Source organism: Panicum hallii, chromosome 3, assembly GCF_002211085.1.
Source record: "Panicum hallii strain FIL2 chromosome 3, PHallii_v3.1, whole genome shotgun sequence".
Classification (NCBI taxonomy): Eukaryota; Viridiplantae; Streptophyta; class Magnoliopsida; order Poales; family Poaceae; genus Panicum; species Panicum hallii.
The window spans coordinates 2,399,481-2,425,856 of NC_038044.1; the positions used below are offsets into that span (position 1 = coordinate 2,399,481).

General features: G+C 50.0%; 1 long non-coding RNA gene and 1 pseudogene across 1 annotated transcript; both read right to left on the minus strand.

Annotated features, from left to right (window-relative positions):
• Positions 1-785: 785 nt before the first annotated feature.
• On the minus strand, positions 786-25,779 carry LOC112884402 (annotated as a pseudogene).
• On the minus strand, positions 3,818-7,406 carry LOC112883782. The gene is made up of 4 exons (XR_003226952.1): positions 7,083-7,406; positions 5,003-6,270; positions 4,702-4,914; positions 3,818-4,604 (listed from the first exon to the last, which is right to left on the minus strand). It is a non-coding gene; the product is annotated as an uncharacterized LOC112883782 (long non-coding RNA).
• Positions 25,780-26,376: the final 597 nt, after the last annotated feature.

The window sequence follows — 26,376 nt, forward strand, 5'->3', positions numbered from 1 at the left end:
AATCCATTATCCGATCTAAATAAAAGACGCTCTGAACAGAAGATGCTACTAATCTGGGGATAACCATAAGGATTCGGATTACGGAAGTCTCATTCAAACAGTCCTTAGTTCCTTACTGGTATGACACATGAAAGCTTGTTCTAAAATCTAAAAAAAAATAATCAGTGATCCAAGCAGAGAGATGTAAAAAATATCACCGCTTGAAAAGTTCAAAAAATTTCTAGGTAGGTAAAATGATTTGTTTCTATGTGCATCAGCCAACCCACAAAACTCTGAAACTAAATTATTAGCATTCACGATAGTAGAGGAGGCAAAGAAGAATTATTCTTCAACCATTGATAATTGTTTTGTGAACGAAATGAAGCATTTAAGACTTAGAAGTTAGAACCTATAGACAAATAATTCAGAATAACTTTTCAGAGAGAAGGCAGCATGGCTATTATTCTTCCACATTTCAGGATTTGACAAAAAAAAACTCAGAAGTAATATTACTTATCAACAGGGGATATATTTAGCTACCAATGCTCGCACAATAACCTTATTATATTGTTCATTGAAGTACCAAAGGCTGGAGTTCTACAATGCATGCTAGTGCTTAATTAGTACCAAATGATGAAGGGTCGAGACGCTTCGACTGGGACTCATTTGTGCAACATTAGGCATTTAGGCTGTAAACAGAAACATCAAAGAAAAATAGAGAGATCATATAGTGACCAAGCAGTTACTGGAAATCACTTGCAGTTGTGACAATCTCAGAAAACACAAGCTGATGTAGAAACAGTATTTACATCTTGGTCTAAGTTGAAACTAGACTTGGACTAAGGTACACTACGTCACGTTACTAGGGCGAGATACAAACTCCTAAATCTGAACCCCCTACAGCAGCCTTCTCTGAAGAGATTGGCACAGAAGGTGTGGAACAAAGGCAGTGAATGCTCTAATCCAAGTTCTGCTCCTGCTCAATATCCCCCGAGCTGCTTCACCGGTGACTAGGCCCCTAATCCGTATCGTCTTACCTGGATAAGCTAGGCATCCTTCTGCTCATGCCGACAAGGGACGCTGGTTGAGGTCAGATTCCATAGAGCACGGAACTCAAGCTCTGACCCCCAACTTCTGCACGGCAGTATCCATGTTGCCTGGCCAAGATCCGGCACCCAAACTACCTCCCTCCATAGCAAATACCAATATACACCTTCACGTTTCATCTCTTGAATAAGTTGCTCAAGTTTCGGAGTCTGTCGCATGACAAAACCCATAAGCCTGCCCACGGGAAGTCCCATACATGTTGGATCAATCTGTCCATGGTTTGCAGGTGATGCAGCAGCATCAGTAGCAACTGGAGCAGCTTCAGCTTCTGCTTGTGTCCCTTCATTAGGAGCTTTAAGATCAAAGCCCATGTTAGGTGGCCCTTTGACATGACTAGCTTCAACTTGAGTGTCTTTAGCAGGCAGATGGTTCATGGTGCTCATCTTCAGAATCATTTCATCTTGCTGGTCCAAGACATGCTGTTGTTTTTCCTTCTCTACCTCATGTGCAAAACGCGCTATAGCACTCAGTGGTTCTGCAACACCACCTTTATCTTCTCTAGGCTTGAATACTCCCCACAGGTAGTGTTTTCTCTGAAATGCTGCACATATAAGAGAACATTGTGAGCTAATGATCCCAGGAGTAAAAACTACATATGCAAAGAAAGGCTTAGCCTAAGCAGATACTGGTTTGAAAGAATCAAATTTGATTTATCAAGAACAGGATATCATAACTACTAACAAGTCTTAGGCCCCTTTTGGATGGTATCCATGAACTAAGGCTCCGTTTGGTTCCGCTTCCGGTAGGCGATTCGCTTCCAAAAAATCCGCTTCGCAACCAAAGGGTTCGGACGGCTGTAGAGATTTTTTTGGAATCGACCGATTCCCGCAGTGCGAGGGACGCAGCGACCCGCAGGGCCGATTCTACCGATTCCTGCACACAAATTACCCGCGTTGCCACTCTTTAGTCGTAACGGTTCGGTTCTTTTCTTCCATCTCCCGTGCGCCTCCTCCCCCGCCCTCTCCCTCTGCCCCCTGACGCGCCCCCGCCGCCGCCTGCCGCCCGCCGCCCCCCGGGCCGCCCCCCGACGCGGCCCCCGCCGCCGCCCCCGGGGCCGGCCCCGCCGCGCCCCCCCGACGCTCCCCCGCCGCCGCCCGCCGCCCCCCGACGCGCCCCCGCCGCCCCCCGACGCGGCTCCCTGCCGCGCCGCCCGCCGCGCCCCCCGACGCCGCCGAGCTCCCGCCACCGCCCCCACCCCCGACCTCGTGCCCACACCCCCCCCGTCCTGGTGCCGCGGCCGCCCCTCGCCCACTCCTCCGATCCGGATCTAGCACAAGCTCGGGCTCGGCCTGGGCCCAGGCTCCCGCCGCGGCGTCCCCGCAGTCATCAGCTCGAGCTCCCGAGGTGCGTGCCGCGCGGATCCGTGCTCATTTTCGTCGTATGCAAAGCAGTTAATTATTCCATCTGTAGAAATCCAATAGCATTTTCGAGGGGTCAAAAATCCAGCAAGTGCTTGCAGCAAAGCGTGCCCCTCTTGTTTTCTTATTTCAAGTTTCCAAGTGAGTCCTAACTGGGAACCTTGTGTACTGAATTTAATATGCATAATACTTGGTTAGTTAATTCAGTAAGCCTCTTCCATTCTCTGTAAAGCCTTTATTTGGTTGATAATTCTTACAGTATTTAACACAAGTTATTAGCTTTCGTCAATATCCTGGAGTCCAAATTGCTGAATCCATTATTTTTTTTTCTTTTGAGCAGATAACAAAATCCACAACAAGTCAAAACATCAGGGAATGCTGAAAGATGTGCTTTCATAGAAGAGATTTTTGCTGCGACATCAAGGAGCTCGCTGCTCCACAAAGGCTGCTAGCCTGCTCAACTCTTGATGTGAGCGACCATCTTAGCTGCATCAATTCTACACCATTCAGACTCCGACACGACCAAGCTATAAGAGTACTGTTCACTGTCATGGACCATGACATGGGGGAGGAGGGCTAAATCATTGCAGTCCACCTGTTTGGCGGTCAGAAGATAGCCCTGTGATTTATACTTTTGAAGATATGGAGGGTAGAGGAAAGATTTTGATGGAGCGGTATGAGTTGGGGAGATTGCTGGGGAAAGGTACATTTGGCAGGGTGCATTATGCAAGAAACCTTGAGTCCAACAGAAGTGTTGCTATTAAGATGATGGACAAGGACAAAGTGCTCAAGGTCGGGCTTTCAGAGCAGATACGGCGTGAGATCACAACAATGAGGTTGGTGGCACATAAGAACATTGTTGAGCTTCATGAGGTCATGGCAACAAGGAACAAGATCTACTTTGGCATGGAGATGATCAGCAGCAAATGCAGGAGTAGCTTTGGATGCCTCAGTTTTTTGTTCCGAAAATTCGTTTTCTTCAGCTCAGAGGTTCTGTTCTACATGTGTGTTCTTTTTTAGAAGCTACATTCCTTTTTTTATCAGAAGAGAACCTAATGAGTGGCGATGACCTGAACCATTAGGTTGTATTCCATCAAACAATAATTGTGGAAAAGCTGAGCTCTTGAGTTGCATTCTGAAAATTGTTTCTGTTCTGTAATGGTGGTCCCTATTGACAGTGAAATACAATGCCTTTGATCCTTGAAAAAATGTTGAGCTTTCTTGTACTTCTCTAATAGCTTCTTCTGGCGAAATATTGTGCCAACATTTGCAAAAGATATGCACCCCAACACCTGCATATGGAATCACTTGATTTTGTCCATTCCAGCACTCAATAACAACAGAAAAACGATCTGAAAGTCTATATCTATATATCTTTTGTATTAATTATATATGTCAAACAATTCTAATTATGATAATTTTCTCTCCAAAACGGTCATCTACGTATCCTTACAATTAATCAGCATATAAACAGTCCTATACAGTCTCAGGGGCAAAACTGACATTTCTCACAGAATCCCACAGTTGACAGCTGTTTCAGCCAAACAGCTTTCAGCTTTCCCACAGCTGTCAGCTCACAGCAGCTTTCCCACAGCTGATTCCAGAAATCAGATTTTCAGGAATCCACAGCTGAACCAAACACACCCTAAGCTTCGCCTAAAGTTTAGTCCATTAGGTGATCCAAACAGATGGACTAAAATGTAGACCAAAGTTTAGTTCCACCCTAACTAAAGTTTAGTCCATTAGTCCTCAAACTACGAAGAGACCAAACCTAATTTGGACTAAACCAACCAGCAAACTGCGAAGAGACCAAACTACCCCTCACTATGCACATGTAGGCACAAAAGCAGCATAATCCAAGAGCAAAAATGATATTTCTATATTTTTATGTCCCACCTAAAATTTAGTCCATGGATCCAAACAGACATGGACTAAAGTTTAGTCCTAGGTGATCCAAAGAGGATCTTAAATCTGACAGTTTAGTCCTAGGTGATCCGAAGAGATCACATTTTAACAAGAGAATGCGCTATACATGCTTCGGTGATGATTAGGCAATTGAATAGACGGGAATATCAACATCTCAACATCACCAACAATAACCCGCAAAACCAAATCATTCTCTATGACTTCTTTAATTAGTTGATCCATGTCATTTCTTGCCTAGGAATTGAGAGAAAAAAAAAGAAGATTAGGCATTTACTCTTATGGAAAGGAAGGTAGAAGTGGAGAAAAGTTATGCAAAGGTTAAGCAAGGCACCTCATATCAAAAGGAAAGAAACACATGCCAATGTTGTTGTCATTTGGTTTTGATGTCTCCCATGCCTTAGGCCACACCTATAACCTCAGAAGCCTTTTCAATTCAACCAATGGAGTCAATTGTCTGGATAAACTCCACACTTTCTTGCATGATTTGTTCGACAAATGTCCAGCCAGTGATATATATTCCTTGCCATCTATTTTAAAGATTCCGCTATTGACATAAACAACCAAAAAATTAGAACATAAAGACGGAAGAATACAAGAATACTTCAAATTTATAATTAAAACATCTATTATACCTCCAATTAGGTAGGTCAATGGGCTTCGAGCAACAGTGTTGCTCGACAAATAATGGCATGGAGACTTTAGCATGACCATCCTTTGAAATAGCGGCTTGTGACAAAGATCTAGCAATGTCATCTTCTACACCCATAGGACTAAAATCACCACCACCATCTTCTACTCCTTTCTCTTCATCTTTACTTGTCACACATCTTTGTTTCTTCCTTGGCCTACTATCCGTATTATTCCCTTGTAAATCTTTACTAACATTAACCTCAATTGTCTTAGGGTTTACTTCCAACGATGGTACCTTCCTCTTCTTAGGCATGCCATTATTGGTGTTTCCATCACATTTAGCAACTTCACTCTTGTTACTCAAGTCAAAGTTTATCTCTGTGAGCCCTCTTTGGTCAGCATTATGGGGAGAATGGCCATCTTCCTTACGTAATGCCTTATCCCTTTGGCATCTTGAAAGATCCTTATCAAATGGTTTGGAGGAATTCTTCCCTGATTTTCTCTGAAGTCCTTGCATCGGTTGGTTACCATTCAAAGACTTGGTGCCTTCCTGCTTATGAAGGGTACCATGAATGTCATGATCTCCACGTGCATGGTCTTTACACTTTCCTTTGCTACTCACAATTCCATCGTGTCTTTCCTTACATTCATCTAAGTAATTATTCTTAGGAACCAAGAGCTTACTTGCCATTGAGGTATTAGATTTTTTTGAAATTGCAAACAACTTTGTGTTGTTTGAGAATTCCAATTTCTTGGTACCACCTTTTCGAACAATGATAGCTCCCCCCGATCAAATTTTGATTGCTCCTTTAATCTCTTGGTTTTCTTGTGAGCCAACTCTGGCATAGCACTCAAACGAGTTGGTGGTGAAATTTCTAGAACCCCTACTTTCTTCTTTAGGGGACGTGGTTTCTTCAATGCAGCATCGGTATCTTTCCGTGAACTAGAGAGAGTAGAAGTCTTTTGTTTTTCAGAGGAAATCAAGTGCTTTTTCAAACTCGAGGTAGGTTGAACTTGATTTGACCTGCCATTACTTTTTCCCACTATCCTAGCATCCAATTGACCAGCATTACTATTCTTCGAAGGATATTGTTTAGCGGGTAGTGGACCTACTCTCATATTTTCCTTAGTTTTCTGGTATTCTTTCTGAGACTTCTTAAGGATTTTAGACACCTCGTGTCAAGTTGGCTTCGGTCGCGTTGGGCCAAAATGTTTACCACTAGGTTCCCCTCGATTTACCATCTTTCTGATTGATGGTAAGTCAAATTTCCTAATACACACACGAACAACAAACTATTATTATACTATATCAAAGTGTGTCACTGCTTGCTACATATATACTTTGTACTTGGTACTAAGAAAAGGAATGTGCACCGAGAAAAGTGATTGATGAATTTGTTGCTCTACTCCATCAATCACAATCACATAGCCACCCTCAAATAACTCCCTACACCATGAAATATCTAAGTGCTCAACTTGTCTAAACCAAACAATTGTATTTTGTAAAAAAAAATAGTGAGATACATTTGCAAGCTAGGTACCTAAAATTAGGTACTAAGGCACCCAACAAATGTGTATATTTGGTTGCCTAAAATGCACATGAAATTTTATGATAACCTATGTATGTGCCAGCCATCTCTTGACCATGCTAGGCTAGCACCGAACGGTACGCCAATGCTTAGGCTCATCCGTCACAAGTTTGCTTATGAAGACGCTGATCTGCACAGCATGAGCCATGCAATGCAAGCACACGGTGGCCCATCCATAGTAGCATGCACAAAAAATGAATCTACTAATGTCGGCCCTTCTCTACTCCAATCAATTGGTAAGCTAGTTAACTGCCGTGCCCCCTGAGCATCTACGATGCTCGATTTCCTCATCCTCGCATTAGCAGAAGAAATCTCAATCATCCCCACTTGGTTTGGACGCCAAGCAACAGGCACGGTGGGCAGCTAACACATCAAGTAATCAACCGCACTAGCTAATCCGATGCAACCAGTACTAATAGATTCGCTTGATAGATCTGAAAAGGAAAACGAGACTAACAAAAGATAGATCAAAGAGAGGAGGGCGCAAGCATACCTCTGCCGGCTTTCGCTTGATCTCCAGTAGGCAGTAGGGAAGAGGCGCCGGAGATGAAAAAACCAAATCGATCCTCCCGAGAACCCCGGCAGCAACACCGTCCCCAACTATGGGCGGAACCTGGGCAGCAGCACTGAGAGAGAAGAAAACCCCGAGCGAGGCAATAATGCAAGAGGCAATTTATTATAGCCGGTTTGAGGCGGTTGGGTATCGGGAACGGCCGGGTCGTGCAGGACACGGGACAGGCGGCCGCGGCGGAGTTGGAAACGGACCCGGAGGTAACGGAAGGCGAGCGATCCGTCCGCCGAGGACTCCGCGCGCGGCTCTTCGATGGATCCTCCATGCTAGTTACTGCTCCACTCGCGCCCGTTCTGACGATAGATTCCAAACACACAGGAGCTGCCACGGCACGATCGTCAGATCTTATTACGCTACGATCCTCTTATTTTAAGAAACCAATATGATCAAACAATGATCGTGCCCCTGGACTTGATGCCGCGAGCGGACTACCAACCCTATGGGAGGGAGAGGGACGGACCCCATCGATTTGTGCGTGTTCCTAGCTGTTGACCCGACCGGCCACCCATGGCCACGAGTCGAGCAATATCAGTTCATTTGCTGTGCAGAAGGCTGCGATCCATATATACGCTACCACTGACGTTTATTTCCTTCAGAAAATCAAAATATACACCACACTGCGGAAGAAACGACGGCAGCTAGCGATGCGTCCGGCGAGGATTCCGCGCGCCATGGGGCCGGCGCCGCTTCGCTCTCCTCTCGCGCCCGGCGGTCGGATGCGGAACCGGCGGTATGGAGCAGGGTTAAGACTGACTCCAGCGGCGTCCCGTAAACGGTTCGGTTCTTTATTAACGGAGGCTACTGTGGCACCGTATCGCTCCATCGGTATTCTCCAACGCGTGCGGTAAAATGGAGGATATCGCCTGCGTCCCGCACAGAGGCAGGCAGTACCGACGTCCTCCATCGCTCTCGCCCTCCAGCGCATCTCCACGCGCGCGGGCTGCGGGGCGGCGCGACTGCGCGGGCGGCGGGGCTGTGGGGCGGCGCGGGAGGGGCGGCAGGGGAGGCGGCCGGCGGGGCGGCGGGGCTGAGGGGCGGCTGCGGGAGGGGCGGCGCGGGAGGGGCGGCAGGGGAGGCGGCCGGCGGGGTGCGGGAGGGGCGGCAGGGGAGGCGGCCGGGGAAGCGCGGCAGGGGCGGCGGCCAGGGAGGCGCGGCAGGGGCGCGGCAGGGGAGGTGGTCGGCGGCAGGGGCGGGGCGGCGCGGCAGGGGAGGCGGCCGGGGAGGCGCGGCAGGGGCGCGGCCGGGGAAGCGCGGCAGGGGCGGGGCGCGGCAGGGGCGGCGGCCGGCAGGGCGCGGCAGGGGCACGGCCGGGGAGGCGCGGCAGGGGCGTGGCGGGGCGCGGCCGGGGAGGCGCGGCAGGGGCGGCGGGGCGCGGCCGGGAGGCGCGGCAAGGGCGCGGCGGGGGAGGCGGCCGGGGAGGCGTGGCAGGGGCGCGGCGGGGCGCGGCCGGGGAGGCGCGGCAGGGGCGCGGCAGGGGAGGCGGCCGGGGAGGCGCGGCAGGGGCGCGGCGCGGGGGGGCAGGGGCGGCGGGGCGCGGGAGGGGCGCGGCGCCGTTCGGGAGCGGGAGCGATTGGAAGAAAGGATAGAAAAGTAAGATTGTAGGGTATAGAAGATGGAAATAGAGGATGTTATTGGAGTTAAGTTTGGTACAGAGAATGAAATTGATATGGAGGAAAAAGATAGAGGATGGGATTTGAAGGATATCGGTGGAGATAGTCTAACACTATCTCGAGCGATATGGCATGCGTGCGCGTGCTGGTGCCTCCATGCCACGCGGCACGGTTGCGTTTCAATGTAGACTTGACTAGACGAGACGAGACGAGACGAGAGGCATTGCAGCCTTTGACGCCTCCAGTGCTCACGATTGCTCAAGGTGGACACGTCGCACGAGGCATTCTGACCCTGGTTTTGCTGAGCACGCCAGACACGACAACGACGACTCCAACTTGATGCCTGGCAGATGGTGGCATACTGTCATGCATGGTGCTAGTACTACGGAGCACTGGAGCAGTCGGTCGGTCCAGGCGGGCTAGCTCTGCTCGAGCATGGCACGGGGAGGGAGCACGCAGAGGCAACGACGGTGACGAGCCGACGACACCGTTGCCGCCTCGCCAAAGCCGGACTACCCCACCGCAACGACCGCTGCTGCGTTAGCCGTCGCGGTGAGAGCACCTGCCCGGTTGACATAACATCAGGGTGTACACCCACCTGCCTACAATAGGGATCATTATCCTGATAGTTTTTCCACGGTCCATATATTTTTAATTTAAAGTTGAATAAGATTAGCATTATCTAGGTGAAATTTTAAATTTCTTTACCACCCCTACCTACCAGGCAAAAAAACACTGCTCTGCCAAACTAGCTTGTGTATCATCCCACAGTCTCAACTCTCAAGGCAGATTAAAGAGTAAACAAGAGAAATAAAAATAAAGGAAAGAAAAGGGGTAGATGCGTGCGCATGCAGAGTCTGAAACATCTCCCTTCTCTAAAAATATTTTGGCAGTTTCTGGTTGCAGATTCATTTGTCCGACCTCTACATCCAAAAGCTCAGCTAAAAGTAAGGTAAAAGAAGCTGGAAGCTTCAAACAAGGAAAGATGTCAGCACAAGATCAGCTATGCAGAGATCTGACCAAAACTTCCAGCAACATCTATACTACCCAGCGATAAACCAACTACACGCGAACAACTTGCAGCTGCTATAAGCTTCATCGATCAGGAACTTCTTAGCGAATCTAGTTGTACATCCAATGCAAGAATGTAATAAGTGCCCGCGATCAGGACGGGCGACTTGGGCGGACCTCCGCCTCGCGCTGCGTCAAGTCCCCCGCCGCCGCCGCCACCTCCGGCCCCCATTTCTCCTCGCTTCCGGCCGGTGGCAAGGAGCGGGGGTCACCGTCTCCAGTAGATCTACTACTTTGCTAGATTTTTTCAATAATTTTCCTTTCCTCCAGAATAATTGGGCTAGGGTTTGAATCTTTGTTCCTATGTTTTCGATATGACTTTCTATTTTGTACTGGATTTCCTTTAGGGGATGCATCATTTTCTCCGATGGCGGCGTGTTCCTCGTAGAGGGATCGAGGTACGTTGGCCTAGTCCACTTTGAGGGGGGATTTGATCTATTTTTCCCTTTGGTGGAATCGTCTTTCTGGCCACTGGTGATACTACTGGCCGTGGCAGATCTGTCCTTCCAACTGCCGATGGTGATAGCTAATGGCGGTGTCGGAATTTATGATCGTTTCAACCTTCGGAAGATAAAGCTGATGTGCTTCCGATGCCTTTTACTCCCCACGGTGGTTGAGCATACTGCGCCTCTTTTACGGTCTCCACGATTGTGGATTCTTCCGTTGGTGGAACTTGCGATTCTCGTGGCCGGATCTGGTGAAGTTCAATGACGATGGAGTTTCCTAAAGCAATGGACATCACCGGATGCAAGGAAGATGAAGGATAGGAACCTAGTGGCGTGCTTCAATGTAATTTTATTTTATGTTGAGGTCTCAGTTGTAAAATGGGTTCTCTTTTAATGAAATCCGGTCCCTTTCTAAAAAAAATTAACATACAGAATAATCAGACATCTTATTTTGCATGCAAGCGTCCAAGGCAATATTAGGAGACGTGCAAGCAACCAGATGCTACCAAAGGACAAGCATTCAGAAAACCGGTGCACTGACATGTCATAGTACAGAGTACATACTAGAGAAAAATACAAGGCCAAACTTGCATTAAACTACGACCACTAAGCAACGCTAACAGCAGGGATACAAACACCTGAACTTTACAAGCAGTCGTTCTTTAGACACGCATAGAAGGTGCATATATACAAGCTGACAAAAGCCACTCCCTTGTTTCCATCTCAAAAGTCTTAGCACATTTGCTGCTACTACACCAGAAACGCCTCAAGGCCGAGGTCACCATAATCATCCCATCAAAGGCATGCATGGTGCCTTTCTTCATAATCATTTCTTGATCTGCTGGTTCCCAGTACCATCTAGTGGTTCTGCAAGCACAGCACCTTTATCTTCCCTGGGCTTGAACGAAGCCCACAAGTAGTATTTAGCTTGAAACACTGCAAATGTGAAATGTATGAGAGCATGATGACTCAACTAAGGAAGGAAAAAATAGAACAAATGTAAAGCAAGGCCTTGTACTAATTTGGAAGAGTTAATATGATTACTCAAGAACAGCATATAATAACCAATGTTGAGTTTCGCTTGAAACTGATGGCACAACTGATGAATGCAAATGTAAAGGAAGGTCTAGTATCTGGTTCTTAAGAATTAAAAATGATTTCTCAATAACAGCATACCATAACCGGTGTTAAAGCTGTTGGTCAAATAAAATTACCAGAGCTCGGTGAAACAACCAATGTGGCATAATTGGTATTCTATTGACCATATGTTGTTTGAGTTTCTGGATAAAATATGACCGAAACTAGGCAATATATCCAAAATTGACATTTTTTTTGTTATTTGTATAAACAATATACGACATATATGTCAAATATGTTTATCCAAGCTCGCCTATTGGCCCATAAAAAAGGACATTATCTTTTCAAAAACCAAAACAACATGCATACTCTAGTATCGCTTCGGCAACAGAACAGAAGGAAATATAAGCATCTCATCTTCATTGATGATAGCCCGCAATACTAGATCATTCTTCATGACTTCGTTAACAAGTTCATCTAGTTCTTCATCGTGCCTAGAATAGATTCAATTTGATTAGGCATTTTATTTCACAGGGGAGTGAAAGTACAAGGTATGGAGCAATAATTATAAATTTTGAAAAAGCTACCTCATATTATGAGGGAGGAAATACAAGCCAATGTTGTCACTGCTAGGTTCCGACACCTTCCATATCCTAGGCCAGACAACCAATCTCGAAACCATTTCCACTTTAACAGTCGGAGGCAATGATTTTGACAATTTCCACACCTTCTCGCATGATTTTGTCGACAAATGTCCAACAAGTGATATGTATTCCTTACCATCAATCTTAAAGATTCCCCTATTAATATAAACACAATGATTGTAAATATCTAGAATGATACACTCAACTTCAACAACGTAAATACAGATATCAAAACATGGGACACTACTCCCAAGCAGGTTCGTTGATTGGTTTTGAGCAATAATCACATTGTCTCTCAACACAATTGTTCAAAATAGCTGCTTGTGGTGTTAATCCAATGCTAGCATCAACACCCATCACATTCTTATCACAAGCACCAACTTCACGTTCATCTTCTTCATTCGATGGAATGTATCTTCTTCTCTTTATCGACCTACTAGTCAACTTATCCCGTTGTACAATTCTTGTACTATCATCGTTGTCACAAGTTGTAAGTTTTTCTTCTTCCTTCTTTCTCCTTTTATACGCTTGGTGCCTTGAAAGGTCATGAAGCGTCCCCCCATCAGGGAAGACTTAAAAGTGTTGATTTATCAGTCCCAGGAGACTGATAACACTTTTATTACATCAGATGGTACATCACCGTACAACTCTACGCGGTAATGGGCAGTGAAGCGCCACTATCGCGAGGATTACAACTAGAACCCACACTATTACACTAGCTACGAAAAGAGAATCATCAGAGTCTTGCGCCATGCGGAATCCAACGGTGGCCTCAACCACAGGCAAGACTGGGTGCAGGACGAAACCCTACTCGTTGTCTTCGGGGATGTAGTCTGGATCTTCCACTGTAAAAGTAAGAATGGGGTGAGTACAAACGTACTCAGCAAGTCCAATTACACCCACGGAGGGGGGGGGGGTATAACAGAGTTAAATGCACAGGATAACCCAAGGATAAGGTTAGGGTTTATTTGCGGAAAACTCGGTTGCATGCAATGGTTCATTTAAAACATTTTCAAAACAAGTTTTCAAGTACCAAAGAGCATACGATGTTGATCCACGCAGGATCCAAGTTTTAAACTGCTACCGGACTCCCCGTCCGCCGTAGCACACGGCACAACTGCCGGACACTTTCCAAACCACTCACACCAGCTCAACCATTCCCAGAGAGAAACACTAGTTATGTGACCACACCATAACTTGCCCAATACCGTGGGCACGGCTATTCAAATAGATTTTCAACTCTGCAGAGGTGTGCAACTTTACCCACAGGTGGGGTACCACAGCACGAACACCTTAGTGCCGGTGCAGATCCCATCGAAGCCCTTACCCACCTTAGCTAGACCTGACTAGCCACCACGGGATTTATCAAGGGGTCATTCGACCTACCACCGAGGTTTAACCGGGGCATAAGTCACACAGAGCTTATCCCGTCTCCTTGATCACCCGTTGCTCCCAGCTCTCCTGATGGCTATCAGACTAACTAGTGGGGTTAGGCCAAGCCGTTGCCCATACAACGGTCAAGTGGTTTGCACGACAGGAAGCTAGGTGAGACGACACATCAACTCGGTCCTTAGGGGTGACAAGATGGATATCTCCCCTCCACGCTCAACCACACAGGTACGAGCACACCAACGGCAATTCACACAGAAATGCCATCCATCCCGTCCGACTCGTTTCTCAAATCCACATTTTACCCTTTCCCACACACACGCATTTTCTTTATAAAATCAGGTGGTCAAGGTATGGTTGTCACAACAAGGGTGGCTATCCTACCATGGTTACGGCACGCAAAACAATGCAATTTTATAAAACAGGCCATCGGGTTGTGTTTATAAAAACTAGGACAAAAACATGCATCAAAGGGCGGAATTGAACTTGCCATCATCAAATCCTTGCGGGAAGTCCTGGTCGAAGCACTGTCCCTCGGGTTCGGGGTCGCAGTACTGGTCCTCGTTTGCTTGGTCACGCTCGGGACCTTCCTCGTTCACTCCGTGTCCTACGACGCAGACAGACAGGCATACAATCAAGCGCAAGAACTGAAAGCTTTTATCGTTGAGCTCGAATCGGAAATAATTTAGTTACAGAGGTAGGGGCAATATTTTTGGGTCATTTCTTAATGGCACGTCTAAAACTATGCCAGAAACGGAGTGGTAAAGTTTCGGGTCGATCGGAGGTCGTTTCGCGCATAAAATGACGCGCTAAGAGGGTTCGGGTGGTTGAACAGGGCTCTAGGGGTTTATTCGTAAGTATCAGGAAATAGCAGGGACCTTTTTGTAAATCCCAGAAATACTCGGGCATGCTAAAGAGTGTAGAGCATGTCTTGGGTCTATGTTACGGAGGGTTTGGTTTGAATTAACGAGAAGAGCAGGGTCCTTTTAGCAAAAGGAAGTAATTAAGACGGAAAAGGTTCTATAAGCAATAAAGTGGAAGAGGGGGGGGGGGGGGTTTGGGCAAAAACCCCTTCTTCCACCTCTCCTCCCCCGTAACTGAAACAGAGGAGGGGGCAGGGGCGATGGCGGCGGGTGGCGCCGGCCGGCCAGGACCCACGAGCGGCCCTGAGCAGGGGGAAAAGGGAGGGGAGGGTGAGGGGAACCGATCCCCGGCCTCACCTCGGGCCGGGACGGTGTGTGCAGGCGGGGCGACGGAGGCCGGTGGCGGCGGGTACTGGAGCTCGGCGTGGCGGCGCTAGGGCGGTGGAGGCGAGGGGCCAGGTGGCGGGGCAGGTTGTGGGGGGTGCCGGGGTGCCCCTCGGCCCCTTTTATAGGCGGCCGGGGCGGCGGGCGGTGGTGGCCGGTGAGGGGGGGAGCCGGCGAGCGGTGCGGGGTGCCGTAATGGCGTTCGTCCGTTTGTTTTTGTCGTGGCGCGGCGTGCGGGCGAACACAGGGCTGTGGCGGCGTGCGACGCGTCGGGGCGGGCGCGGCAGCGGCGGACGGCTCGGCGCAGCAGCGGCGGCGGCTCAGCGGGCGGCGCGGCGTCGCGGGGTCGGGCGCGGGCGTGCGCGCGCGGTGCGGCGGGCGGCGCGGCGTCGCGGGGCACGGCAGCGGAGGACGGCGCGGCGCGGCGTGCGGCCATGCGCTGCGCGTGCACGCGTCGTGACGCGGCCGGGATGGGGCAGGGCGGCGCAATTCGGGGGCTCGGAGCAGAGGAACAGGAAGGTAGGGAGGAGAAAAGAAAAGAGAGGGAAGGGAGAAAAGGAAAAAGAAAGAGAAGGAAAGGGAAGAAAAGGAAAAAGAAAAAGGAAAAGAAATAGGGAGAAAGAGAGGAAAGAAAAGAGGGAGGGAGAAGGGCCGGCGCCGGTCGCGGCGGTGACCGCGGCCGGTCGGCCACGCGCGGGGAAGCGCGCAGCGCGAGGAGAACAGCGAGGGGGGAAAAAGGAAGACGCGTCGGCGCCAATCGCGGCCGCAGCCGCGGCCGGTCGGCCACGCGCGCGGCAGTGCTGCGCGGGGAAAAATAACATCGCGCCGGCGCTGATTGCGGAAAGCGGTTTCGCATGAGTGACAAGCCACCGAGCGGTGCGGGACGGAGTGGCGGTTGGCTCGCGTCGGCTGCCAGGGTGGCGGGGAAATGCGGAGGGTTAGGGCTAGGGTTCGACGAATAAGTTGTGATCGGAATACTTTAACGCATGTGTTTAAGTTAGTGAATTTTCAGGGCGTCACAAACCTACCCCACTTAAATGAATCTCGTCCTCGAGATTCGGCTGGCTCCTAAACAGATGGGGAAATTCCTTCTTTAGGGCCTCTTCGCGTTCCCATGTCGCTTCTTCTACTCCATGTCTGCTCCATTGAACTCTGCATATTCGTACTTCGTAGTTTCTTGTCCTTCTGGTGACTGTGTCCAGAATTTTGACCGGTACTTCCTGGTATCGAAGATCCGGCTGTAGATCTATTGTTTCTACCGGCACGTGTTCTCCCTCGGGTACTCTCAAACACCTTCGTAATTGCGAAACATGGAACACTGGGTGTATATCTGACATTTCTTCCGGTAACTCCAGTTGGTATGCCACGGCTCCTACTCTCTTCAGAACCCGATACGGCCCAATGTATCGAGGGGCCAATTTTCCTTGTACTTGAAACCTTCGCGTTCCTCGAATGGGTGAGACCTTGAGATAGACAAAATCATCTGGGTTGAAACTTATTTCCCGCCTCTTCTTGTCTGCGTAGCTCTTTTGTCGTGACTGGGCTGCTTTCAATTTCTCGCGGATTTCCGCTACTTTTTCTTCCGCTTCTTTTATGAGTGCGGGTCCTACTAGGGCACGTTCCCCAACTTCTGACCACATCAAGGGGGTTTTGCACTTTCTTCCATAGAGGGCTTCGAACGGCGACATGCCCAAGCTGGCTTGGTAACTATTATTGTACGAGAATTCTGCATAGGGTAGGCTCTGTTCCCAATCATTTCCATAGGTCAGGACGCATGCTCTCAGCATATCTTCCATGATCTGGTTCACCCTTTCGGTTTGACCGTCCGTCTGTGGGTGGTATGCGGAGCTGAAGTCCAACTTGGTGCCCATGGCCTTATGCAGGCTCTTCCAAAACCTAGAGGTGAATTGGGTTCCTCTATCGGAGACAATTCTGCTAGGCACTCCATGTAACTTTACTATGTTCTCCACGTAAAGCTTTGCCTGCTTTTCACCACCATAAGTGGTTCGTACGGGTATGAAATGGGCCGATTTAGTGAGTCGGTCTACTATTACCCATATAGAATCGTGTCCTTTCTGTGTTCGGGGTAGACCCACTACGAAGTCCATTCCTATCTCATCCCATTTCCAGACCGGGATAGGCAAGGGTTGCAATAATCCTGCCGGCTTTTGATGCTCGGCCTTTATCCTTTGACAAATGTCACAATGAGCCACGAATCTTGCAATATCCGCCTTCATTCCGTTCCACCAATATTTTTGCTTTATGTCCATATACATTTTGGTGGATCCTGGGTGGATGGAGTAGGCCGAGTTGTGGGCTTCGTCCATGATCAATTTCCGGAAATCTCCATTCTGGGGTACGCAAATCCTATTCTCGTACCATAACGTTCCTTTATCGTCTACCCTGAAGCCCGGTGCTTTGTTTTCCCCAGTTTGTTTGCAAATTTTTACTAACTCTCGATCTGAGCTTTGGGCTTCTCTAATCTTATCCTCTAATGTCGATTGGACGTTTAGCACCTGGCTGGATCCTCGAGGAACAATGTGCACATTTAATCGTGCCATTTCCTCGCGCAGATTGTCCTCCTTGGGTCCATAAGTCTTCCGGCTTAGGGCATCGGCCACCACATTCGCTTTTCCGGGGTGATAATGGATTTCCAAGTTATAGTCCTTGACTAACTCTAACCATCTCCTTTGTCTTAAGTTCAAATCTGGCTGGGTGAAGATATACTTCAGACTCTTATGGTCAGTGTAAATCTCACACTTATTCCCAATCAAGTAATGCCTCCAAATCTTGAGGGCATGCACTACGGCTGCCAATTCCAAATCATGGGTCGGGTAATTCTGCTCATGAGTCCTGAGTTGGCGGGAAGCGTATGCAACGACTTTCCCGTCTTGCATCAGTACACACCCTAATCCCTGTCGGGATGCATCACAGTAAATGACAAAATCCCGATGAATGTCCGGTAGGGTCAGTACTGGGGCGGTTGTCAACCTTTGCTTCAGTTCTTGAAAACTTCTTTCACAATTTTCCGTCCAGGCGAACTTCTTCTCCTTCTTAAGAAGTTCCGTCATTGGTCGGGCTATCTTGGAGAATCCCTCGATAAATCTCCGATAGTACCCAGCTAATCCAAGAAAACTTCTGATTTCACTAACATTAGTCGGTCGCTGCCAGTTGGAGACTGCTTCGACCTTCTCTGGGTCCACTGCTACGCCTTCCGCGGTCAGGATGTGACCAAGGAAAGCTACTCTCTCCAGCCAGAATTCACACTTGCTGAACTTGGCATATAACCTATGTGCCCTCAGCTTTTCCAATACTACCCGCAAGTGTTGCTCATGTTCCTGCATACTCTTGGAGTAGATAAGTATGTCGTCGATAAAGACTACGACAAACTTATCTAGCTCGTCCATAAATACCTTGTTCATGAGGTTCATAAAATAAGCAGGGGCATTGGTTAGTCCGAAGGACATTACGGTGAACTCAAACTGCCCATAGCGGGTGACGAAAGCTGTCTTAGGGATGTCACTTTCCTTAATCTTAAGCTGAAAATATCCTGACCTTAGATCGATCTTGGAAAAGTACTTGGCTCCTTTTAACTGATCAAACAGGTCATCGATCCTGGGAAGGGGATACTTATTCTTAATGGTAACCTCGTTCAGTGCTCGATAATCTACACATAACCTCATACTCCCATCTTTCTTCTTGACAAACAGGACTGGGGCTCCCCATGGCGACGAGCTTGGTCTGATGAAGCCAATCCGTTGTAGTTCTTCTAGTTGTTTCTTTAATTCTGTCAATTCCGATGCCGCCATCCTATAGGGTCTTTTGGCTATAGGGGAGGTTCCAGGGATAAGGTCAATGACGAACTCTATATCCCTATCCGGTGGCATACCGGGAAGCTCTTCGGGGAATACATCCGGATATTCGTTCACTACTGGGACTCCTTCTAAGGGCTGGGCTTCCATGCTAAACACCATTGGGTCAAATTTACAATCCCGGGTACGGCAGATCACTTGTACTCCTTCAGGATTTGTTAGGTGTACCACTTTGTCAGTACAGCCTATGAGACCATTGTGTCGGCTTAACCAGTCCATTCCAAGGATTACGTCTATTCCCCCTGACTTAAGCACTACCAAGTCTGCTAGAAATTCTACCCCACTTAAATTGATCCTTACCCGTAGACAGCCTAATCGACAATTGATGTCGCCCCCAGGCGTCCGGGTTAATAGGGGTGTTTTTAGTAATACTGTGGGTATTTTGTATTTTTCCACAAAGCTCGAGGTTATGAATGAGTGCGACGCTCCAGAATCAAATAGTACTGTTGCCAGAGCTGAGTTGACTAGGTACTCACCGAGCACTACGCCCTGAGCTTCTTGAGCCTCCTGCGCATCGATGTGATTGACGCGGGCTCGTCCAAACGACTGCTGGGGCTGCTTCGTCTGCTGACTGTTGTCATTGTTGCGGACGGGCACACGGTTGGCACCAGTCAGGGCTGGTCTGGGTCCATTCACTGTGTTGGAGAAGGCTGACGTGGCCGGCTTATTCTTGGCATAAGGGCAGTTGGCAATGTAATGCCCTATCTCGCGGCAGTTGAAACAGGCCCTAACATTGTTGTTGTCAGGGGCGGCCTGGCTTGCATTGCTCTGCGGGGCCCTCATGGTATTCTGGCTCCTGGGCGGGGCCTGTGGTCCTGTCACTTGCGACTGAGTCCTATACTGCATCGGGGCCGGAGATCTTGGTGCAGTGTAGTTGGAGTTTCTCGGCTTTTGGAAGCGGTCCTGCTGGCGGGCCTTGCTTTCCAGGAATTTGCGTTTGTTGTCCTTTCTTTCTTCAGCCTTGGCCCTTTCTGTAAGGATGGCCTTGTTCATCAGAGTGTTGAAGTCAGGGTAGATCTGAGGGGTGAGCAGGGTCCGGAGTTCTGGGCTCAGTCCTTTCTTAAACATATCCTGTTTCTTGTCGTCGTCATTCACTTCCTCTGGTGCATAACGGGCTAACTCAATGAACCGGTGGGTGTATTCTTCCACCGTCATGCTTCCTTGTTGTAGTGCGCGAAATTCATCCGCCTTGCGCTTCATGGTGGCCGAAGGGATGTGGTAGCGGCGGAACTCCCTTACGAATTCTCCCCAGGTGATGGTAGAGGCATCTTCGGCTGCGGCACAATAGTTTTCCCACCAGGATAATGCTGTTCCGGTGAGTTGGTGGGCTGCCAGAAGGACTTTATCCCGGTCCTGGCATTCGAATGGTTCGAGCTTCCTCTGAATTACTCGCAACCAGTCGTCAGCATCCAACGGGTTGCAGGACCCGGCAAAGGTGGGTGGCTTGGTCCTTAGAAAGGCCGTCAGCTTGTCGTTCATATTCTGCCCTCGTGGCTGCCGGTTAATGAGGGCATTCGCCAGAGTCTCCAGTATGAGGGTCTGGTTATGGATGATCTGCGCCAGGTCTCCGAGGGGTGGGGGTGGTGGTAGTTGTTCTTCTTCTTGACTTCCCCCTCGGTTCTGGCTTACTTCTTGTTCTCCTTGGGGAAGATCTTGTTCAACGGGATGTGCTCCGACACTAGCGGCTACGGGGTTCCGGCCACGGGAGGCCCTCGCGACATTCCGGGGGGTCACCTGTTGATCGGGTAGATTGGGGTTACGTTTATGTGATGTTTAAGTTGTTTAATTCGTATATATATATAAGGCAGAATCTACCTCCTGCCGGTACTCATATAAATAATCAGCACACAACAAACCAGCACACAACATCACAAACAACAAGCACAAACCATTTTATTACTGCAAGGAGGGTACAGCTTGGGGGTACGACTAGGTCTCGTGCTACTCGGCCAGGGTTTTGTCTTAAGGTTACGGCGTAAACAGAAAGGCTGGGGAGGGGCATCACTAGGATGGCGTCGGTCACTCTACTTGCGTGGTGTGTCTTCTTCCGGGGCGGACAGGGTGAGGGGTTCTTGCTCGCCGTCTTCTGGGTTCCCATCGGTCAGGGGCTGCGCTTGAGCATTCCTTTCGACGGCGGCAGCAGAGCTTTCAGGGTTTCCGGGTGGGGCTTGTGTGTTTCCAAAAAGGGGTCCCCATCCTATGATGGGCGTCCCGAGCAAAACATGGTCTTCCCCTATCGCCGGGACGGGTGTTCCACTTTGGGTCCAATCTTGCATACGCCGGTCTCGGGCCTGCCTGAGGCTTTCTTGGGCGACAGCTTCGCTACTGACCGCGGCTGCGGCTCTCGCCTCGGCATGGGCGACTCGGATCTGCTGTATCCTCACCGCGAGCTCCGCTTGCTCGGCTCGATGGGTCTGCTCCCTTAGAAGGTTGGCTTGCTCATCAAAAAGTTGATCCAAGGCGGCTAGGTAAGTAGCTACTTGGTACAGGGGGCCTTCTTCGTGGCGACGTCGTTCCAGGTTTCTCATGCGTGCTTCCCAGACTGGGGTTCTGATGGCCGGTGGAAAGAACTTTGCTGGTGTAGGGGCGAGGTGTTCTTCAAAAATCCGGCACAAGTAACGGAGTGCTTTTCTGATGGCCAAGGGGTAGGTGTCTTGGTGTCTAAACCCTGTGGCGGTCGCTCGCCAGGGCTGGATGTCGGGGTAGCGGTTGCTCCTGGCGATGACCAGGATCACCCTGCAGCGGAGGGTACCATGGTGCTCGTACTCTCGGCTGTAGTACCTTGGGCGCTCTGTAACGCCAAGGTCCTCCAGGGTGTTGATTAAGAGGCTGGGGAATCCAGGTGCAGCTTGGCAATCGCCCTGGGTCCATCCTTCCTCAGCCATCTGAAACAGAAATAGGGTAAACAACCTGGTACAGGGGCAAAAGGGAGTAGATGATATTTATTATTACAACAAGGGTGGTACAGTTTTCATGGATACGTGGTCATTATTAGGGTAGGGTTCTAGCTAGGAGTGCTAATCCTATCATGGGGATTCTTCCTCGGTCCTGATAGAGCGCTTCTTTATTGGAAGGAACTGATCCATCTCGTTTTCGGTTTGAGTACCCTTATCCCAATGGGTTTCCATGGGTTCTTCTTCTTCTTCCTCGATCCATCCACATATTCCGTTGCGGTTCTCGTATTCTTGCATCTGGGCTTGGAGGGCGGCTAAGGAATACTCGGCGTTTGCAGCTCTTGTCCGTTGTTCCTCCAGCTCCTGGGTTAACTTTTCAATCCCACGGATTAGCTGCTTCAGTTGCGCCGACTGTTCGCGGCAGAGTGCATCTAAGCCAGTAAGGTAGATGGATAGGTGGGAGACCGTATCTTCTAGGTCTTCTTCTTCTCGTCCAAGTCCCCTCATTCGGGCAATCCAAGTGCGCCCCCTTCCCTCAGCGGGTGGGAAAAATCCCATAGGAGTCCGCTGAAGGTGGTGCCTGTAGAGCACACGCAGTCGTCGCAAGGCTTTACGAGCGGCCTTTCGATAGGTGTCGGGGAAGCGGAAGCCAGTGGTGGAGATGAACCAAGGGTCCGCATCAGGGTAGCGGGTGCTTTTCTCCACAAAAACCATTACGTCGCACCGAAGGGTGCCTCCGGCGATGTACTCACGGTAGGCATACTCCGGTGGTTCCATAACCCCGACGCGTTCCAGGCTGAGCAATAGTAACTTGGGGAGGCCGGGCTCTGCGTGGCAGATTCCGCTAACCCATCCATTGCCAGCCATCTGGAACAAGGCAAGGACCAGTGGTGAGTGTTTGTGCAGAAAGTTTCTAAATCCGGACAAGTTCTAGGGCCTAAAAAGGGTCTCGCTCCTAGGGTCACGTCCTACAGCCAGCCTACGGCTCTGATACCACCTGAAGCGTCCCCCCATCAGGGAAGACTTAAAAGTGTTGATTTATCAGTCCCAGGAGGCTGATAACACTTTTATTACATCAGATGGTACATCACCGTACAACTCTACGCGGTAATGGGCAGTGAAGCGCCACTATCGCGAGGATTACAACTAGAACCCACACTATTACACTAGCTACGAAAAGAGAATCATCAGAGTCTTGCGCCATGCGGAATCCAACGGTGGCCTCAACCACAGGCAAGACTGGGTGCAGGACGAAACCCTACTCGTTGTCTTCGGGGATGTAGTCTGGGTCTTCCACTGTAAAAGTAAGAATGGGGTGAGTACAAACGTACTCAGCAAGTCCAATTACACCCACGGAGGGGGGGGGTATAACAGAGTTAAATGCACAGGATAACCCAAGGATAAGGTTAGGGTTTATTTGCGGAAAACTCGGTTGCATGCAATGGTTCATTTAAAACATTTTCAAAACAAGCTTTCAAGTACCAAAGAGCATACGATGTTGATCCACGCAGGATCCAAGTTTTAAACTGCTACCGGACTCCCCGTCCGCCGTAGCACACGGCACAACTGCCGGACACTTTCCAAACCACTCACACCAGCTCAACCATTCCCAGAGAGAAACACTAGTTATGTGACCACACCATAACTTGCCCAATACCGTGGGCACGGCTATTCGAATAGATTTTCAACTCTGCAGAGGTGTGCAACTTTACCCACAGGTGGGGTACCACAGCACGAACACCTTAGTGCCGGTGCAGATCCCATCGAAGCCCTTACCCACCTTAGCTAGACCTGACTAGCCACCACGGGATTTATCAAGGGGTCATTCGACCTACCACCGAGGTTTAACCGGGGCATAAGTCACACAGAGCTTATCCCGTCTCCTTGATCACCCGTTGCTCCCAGCTCTCCTGATGGCTATCAGACTAACTAGTGGGGTTAGGCCAAGCCGTTGCCCATACAACGGTCAAGTGGTTTGCACGACAGGAAGCTAGGTGAGACGACACATCAACTCGGTTCCTAGGGGTGACAAGATGGATATCTCCCCTCCACGCTCAACCACACAGGTACGAGCACACCAACGGCAATTCACACAGAAATGCCATCCATCCCGTCCGACTCGTTTCTCAAATCCACATTTTACCCTTTCCCACACACACGCATTTTCTTTATAAAATCAGGTGGTCAAGGTATGGTTGTCACAACAAGGGTGGCTATCCTACCATGGTTACGGCACGCAAAACCATGCAATTTTATAAAACAGGCCATCGGGTTGTGTTTATAAAAACTAGGACAAAAACATGCATCAAAGGGCGGAATTGAACTTGCCATCATCAAATCCTTGCGGGAAGTCCTGGTCGAAGCACTGTCCCTCGGGTTCGGGGTCGCAGTACTGGTCCTCGTTTGCTTGGTCACGCTCGGGACCTTCCTCGTTCACTCCGTGTCCTACGACGCAGACAGACAGGCATACAATCAAGCGCAAGAACTGAAAGCTTTTATCGTTGAGCTCGAATCGGAAATAATTTAGTTACAGAGGTAGGGGCAATATTTTTGGGTGGTTTCTTAATGGCATGTCTAAAACTATGCCAGAAACGGAGTGGTAAAGTTTCGGGTCGATCGGAGGTCGTTTCGCGCATAAAATGACGCGCTAAGAGGGTACGGGTGGTTGAACAGGGCTCTAGGGGTTTATTCGTAAGTATCAGGAAATAGCAGGGACCTTTTTGTAAATCCCAGAAATACTCGGGCATGCTAAAGAGTGTAGAGCATGTCTTGGGTCTATGTTACGGAGGGTTTGGTTTGAATTAACGAGAAGAGCAGGGTCCTTTTAGCAAAAGGAAGTAATTAAGACGGAAAAGGTTCTATAAGCAATAAAGTGGAAGAGGGGGGGGGGGTTTTGGGCAAAAACCCCTTCTTCCACCTCTCCTCCCCCGTAACTGAAACAGAGGAGGGGGCAGGGGCGATGGCGGCGGGTGGCGCCGGCCGGCCAGGACCCACGAGCGGCCCTGAGCAGGGGGAAAAGGGAGGGGAGGGTGAGGGGAACCGATCCCCGGCCTCACCTCGGGCCGGGACGGTGTGTGCAGGCGGGGCGACGGAGGCCGGCGGCGGCGGGTACTGGAGCTCGGCGTGGCGGCGCTAGGGCGGTGGAGGCGAGGGGCCAGGTGGCGGGGCAGGTTGTGGGGGGTGCCGGGGTGCCCCTCGGCCCCTTTTATAGGCGGCCGGGGCGGCGGGCGGTGGTGGCCGGTGAGGGGGGGGAGCCGGCGAGCGGTGCGGGGTGCCGTAATGGCGTTCGTCTGTTTGTTTTTGTCGTGGCGCGGCGTGCGGGCGAACACAGGGCTGTGGCGGCGTGCGACGCGTCGGGGCGGGCGCGGCAGCGGTGGACGGCTCGGCGCAGCAGCGGCGGCGGCTCAGCGGGCGGCGCGGCGTCGCGGGGTCGGGCGCGGGCGTGCGCGCGCGGTGCGGCGGGCGGCGCGGCGTCGCGGGGCACGGCAGCGGAGGACGGCGCGGCGCGGCGCGCGGCCATGCGCTGCGCGTGCACGCGTCGTGACGCGGCCGGGATGGGGCAGGGCGGCGCAATTCGGGGGCTTGGAGCAGAGGAACAGGAAGGTAGGGAGGAGAAAAGAAAAGAGAGGGAAGGGAGAAAAGGAAAAAGAAAGAGAAGGAAAGGGAAGAAAAGGAAAAAGAAAAAGGAAAAGAAATAGGGAGAAAGAGAGGAAAGAAAAGAGGGAGGGAGAAGGGCCGGCGCCGGTCGCGGCGGTGACCGCGGCCGGTCGGCCACGCGCGGGGAAGCGCGCAGCGCGAGGAGAACAGCGAGGGGGGAAAAAGGAAGACGCGTCGGCGCCAATCGCGGCCGCAGCCGCGGCCGGTCGGCCACGCGCGCGGCAGTGCTGCGCGGGGAAAAATAGCATCGCGCCGGCGCTGATTGCGGAAAGCGGTTTCGCATGAGTGACAAGCCACCGAGCGGTGCGGGACGGAGTGGCGGTTGGCTTGCGTCGGCTGCCAGGGTGGCGGGGAAATGCGGAGGGTTAGGGCTAGGGTTCGACGAATAAGTTGTGATCGGAATACTTTAACGCATGTTTTAAGTTAGTGAATTTTCAGGGCGTCACAGGTCATTACCAGACATACGAGTTTTTGCCTCAATATCTTTGACATTCATGACTTCATCTCGTCTCGCCATGTATTCATTTGAGTCATATTCATTTGGAACCAAGGGTTCACTTGCCAAGGTTTTTGAGATTTTCTTGGTATGCCTTTTAACATTGATGTCTTGTCCTTGAGTATGACTTGATCGACCATTTGACTTTGAAGCCAAGGTATCATCTTCATTCTTTGATGCATCATTATCCTTTGCCCTGTGACCCAACTTGGCCATTACCTCCACATCAATAGGATGTGAAGTTCTATTCCTGAAGTGAGATAGTTTCTGGTATCTCAATTTGGTGTTTGATCCTTCCTTTGGCAACAAGGGGGTTGGATTCTCTAGTTCTTTCGAATGGAGTACATTCTTCACTCTAGAAGGATTAAAAGACTTGGTATCCACCAAAGGAATCAAACAATTCTTCTTCACTAGCAACACATCGGGAAGATTGTTCCTCTCTACTATCCATGGGAGGTACTGTTTTGGCTTGTGGTGAGATGATGTTACCATCTTGATCCTTCTTATCACTCCCACATGCTGGCTTGCCACTACGCATATGAGCGTTACTTGTAACACCGACAACACTTCTACCATCTCAATTTCTCGTGTTAGGTAGCATATAAGCCTTCCATTTCTCCATGTCTTTGGCGATTTTATTCATGCGCTGAGATGTAAACCTACTTTCTCGTCTCCTCCTAGATCCATTTGTTGCTTTCGACCTAGTTGACATGCGCAACCTTGGCCCAAAATAAGAGCCACTAGATTGCTTTTGATTCTCCATATAGCTTCAAATGATTTAAGTTAGCCTGAACTACTTTTGATTAGTGTCAG